The 3719-nt window shown below is 35.2% G+C and overlaps 1 long non-coding RNA gene across 2 annotated transcripts; it reads right to left on the reverse strand.

The window, feature by feature from the left end:
- Positions 1–2455: 2455 nt before the first annotated feature.
- LOC107847247 lies at positions 2456–3712 on the reverse strand. 2 transcript variants are annotated; one of them, XR_007046798.1, is made up of 5 exons: positions 3616–3712; positions 3062–3212; positions 2896–2946; positions 2769–2815; positions 2456–2668 (listed from the first exon to the last, which is right to left on the reverse strand). It is a non-coding gene; the product is annotated as an uncharacterized LOC107847247 (long non-coding RNA). The 2 variants fall into 2 exon arrangements; XR_007046797.1 differs by having other exon boundaries at positions 3062–3712.
- Between the last annotated feature and the right edge of the window lie 7 nt (positions 3713–3719).

Consider the following 3719-nt stretch of genomic DNA (forward strand, 5'->3'; position numbering starts at 1 on the left):
CCGTTAGTGGCGTATTTCTCAAACATAGGATGATCTCTTTATGAATATCCCATGATTTTGTAGGATATTGGAGATCCCAATCTTTTTACGAATACCCATCAGTTTATGGGATATTCCAGATACCTGTTTCAGAGAATATGTTACCCTTTAAATAGGCGGAATTTAAGGTTTAGGTAAAGTAGTCATCAAGCTAGATTTAGGGTAAAGTAGCCCCAAAGAATTCTAACCAAAATTAAACTCTTTTTGTAGAGTCCATAAAATTTCAATGTCTACACTAACTAAGAAAAAAATTAAAAATCTAATACATGAGCAAACATAGATTCTTCTATAAAAGGAAATAAACAAAGAGCGACAACACCTTCAAAAGTATACCAAAGTGAGATACGTTGAAAGCCAGAAAACATGATCGTATGTGAGTATGTTCCAGTGATCAAAAAATAGAGTTCCTTCGGAACATTACTGCTTCCTTGGTATCCTCTTTGTGGAAGCCAATCCTGCAAATATGCCTTGAAAAAGGGTTCATTTTATATGTACTTGAGTCTTGAGATATAATTTAATTACATAAACAAACATTTCCTTGACAAAAACAGAAAATGAATTATGTATAAAGAAAATGAATCATCTATAGTTGTCAAAGAAGAAAAAAAGAATCATCTGTATGAGATAAGCAACTTTCATACAAAAAATCACAACTGATATAGATGCAACTATCATGGAAAAAAAACAATGCCTTGCTGATTCTCTTTCGTGACTAAAAATGTTTCATTAATAGTATAGTATTGTAACTGTATACAATGAATGTTGTCATAGAATTAGTATTAAATACAACAACAAACTCAGTGTATTCCCACATAGTGGGGTCTGGGAGGGTAAAATGTACATAGTCCCATACTATCTCCGGAGAAGTGGAGACGTTTCTGATAGACCCCGAGTCAAGACAAAGAATAGTAAACAAATCCATAATAAAGCATAAAATAAGATGGAATAACAGAAATACGACACCCACAAAGTAATATCCTGCACTAACGAACCAAAGGCACCCCACCCCTATACCCTCCTACTAGCAGCTCCAATCTATGGACATAGCCCTAAGACTACCAGGTCGCCTACCCCAAAGCTTTCCTAACAACAGACTATGACCCACCCACATGCATTAGCCTTCTAACCTAATTCATGTCCTCCAGACCTCCAGAATTAGTATTAAATAATATTCTTTAAATGTTTGGCTTTATCAACAGTTGTCTTTTCGAATTCTACCATCAAACTTTTGAAAGTTTTGCACGATGAATCGACATCAAATATAGGATTATTGTTGTACACGATCTCTATTTTTTTAGTCCTAGCTATCCACTCCACTATGTGGTAGAGTGTTCGTCCCAACCCCTTCGCAGGGGTACCTTCCCTTTTAATTGAGAGAAGGACTCAGACTTGACTCCCCTTGACTCGAGATTCGAAAGAAGAGTATGGAGTTTCTCCAAGGAATGCTCCCCTGTGGCGGTACGCGGATTCTCAAGGGCCCAAGCTCCCCGTCCCAGCCAATCCCCCGTTGGTATCACATAATACCAAAAAAAGGGTTAAAATGCTCAAAAAGGCCACACAAAAAAAATTATGAATGGTGGCTTCAGAAATATGCCACATAAGCATATTTCTTAGCCTCCTTCATACATACACATATACATATACATACACATACACATATACATATACATATATACATATATATACATATATACATACATACATATATATATATATTCATATTTATTTCATCTCTCTCTATATATATATATTAATAGATATGAAATAAATATCAAATAAAATATGAATTAATAATAATAATCTACAAAATAGGTTACAAAAATCAACATAACTTTGTTTTGCTTCAAGGGTATGGACTAAACCCTAAAATTTTCGCCAGAATTATAATGCCGACCACTAGTCAGCCACCAGAGGCTGGCCAGGGAAAGGAGGGAAAGGTGATAACTGCTTATACTTGTCCTAAAGATTTTCCTGAACTCTATCATCCGCAATCTAGGAAAAATATTGTTGGGATAGACGTTGATATTGTTTTGGCTAACGTAGTGAAGAAAGTTAATAGCAATGGTGATGTTTGTGTTCTGACTGTTCAATATGTTAATTTACTTAAACATCCTACTAATGTAACTCAAGGAAAGAAGCATTATATGGATCATATTGATGGAGGAGGAAGTCAAGAAAATGAATGTTATTGAAGATCTTCAACATGCTGTCATTGAAAAGTTTTCGTATGGCTGGCCAGACAAAGAAGAATTGAGAATGCAAATTCCAAAGCAATGCAAAATAAAAGAAGGCTGTAAAATTGATTTACTGTGTAACAGACATATTAATGTGCTTTGATCTCAAGGAAGATTTTATTAATATGACGTCAAAAACTGTATATTACATCACAACAAAAAAAGGTTTAGCATATCAGATGAGGCCTTTCATTTATGTCAAAAATTTTGATCCAAAGGTGGAGACTACGCAGGCGATTACATGGATCTCTTTCCCCGATCTTTTTCATACCTTCTTTGTGAAGGAATCTTTGTTTTCATTACCAGCAGCAGTAGGGAAACCTAGCCAGCTGGATATGGCTACAATAAATAAGACGCCAGGGTGAAAGTGCAAGTAGACTTGGTAGCCAAATTACCTGATAATGTAGAAATTGAAGTGATTAACCGTAATACTAAGGAGGCTAGGATCCAAAAAATCAAAATTCAGTATGATATGCTTCCTAAATATTGTTTTACCTATGAGCTATAAGGACATGACGAGGTTGAATGTCGAAGCTTACATCCTGAATTGAAGAATAAAGAACATGAATATGATGCAGGGGGAGTAAGTCATGAAAAAAAGATCATGGAAATAAAGACACACCAGTTCAAAGGAGATATGTCAATGGAAGAGTGATTCTTGCAAAATGGAACCCTACAAACAGAAGATTCAAGATTTAGAAAGGAACAAATAAGTTTTTAAATTCTGCAGAAGAGGTGAATAAAGAAGAAAGGTCAAAAGGAAGTAAGGATAATGATAATGTCAATACCAAGAATTCTTTTGATATTCTTCAACAAGTTGAGGAGGAAAGTAGTATTAATCATATGAAGTAGGGGAATGTTGGACAACATCAAAGTGATAGTCACACTTCCAGAGATGAATGCATGGCTGAGAAGGGGGATGCTTCAGAGAAAGGAGTGCTGAAAATTGATAATATTAGCAAAAAACATGATAATACAAAATATGATAGTAAGGATACAGTTGAAGATCCACAGGTTCCACAGAACAATAATGTATTCATAAAGGAGCATGCTGAAATAATTTATCAGCAATAAGGATCAACAGATTTGAACAAAGGTAAGGAGATAAGGGATAGTTGTAGACTTTAGCAGAACAACAACAGCAAGGTAGAAGTCCTGAGGAAGCAAAAAGATATTGTAGAATATGCAGAGATTGGTGGGAATAAGGAAGAGAAAGTTCCTGTTGATCAATAAAGTTCTGGGGAATCACTCCAAGTAGAAGGAAAACAGATTTGCAGCAGCAATAAAATAGCTTCAACAAGTCATGCAGTAGAAATAGTAGGTAATAAGGAGGGGAACTAACATGTAGACATACATCATCAGAACATGCAATTATTTCTTGATCAAGCAACATATGAGAAGGCACTTCAAGTGGATGAATCAAGCTACAAAGGTACCATAACCACA

The sequence above is a fragment of the Capsicum annuum genome, chromosome 11, assembly GCF_002878395.1.
Source record: "Capsicum annuum cultivar UCD-10X-F1 chromosome 11, UCD10Xv1.1, whole genome shotgun sequence".
Lineage (NCBI taxonomy): Eukaryota > Viridiplantae > Streptophyta > Magnoliopsida > Solanales > Solanaceae > Capsicum > Capsicum annuum.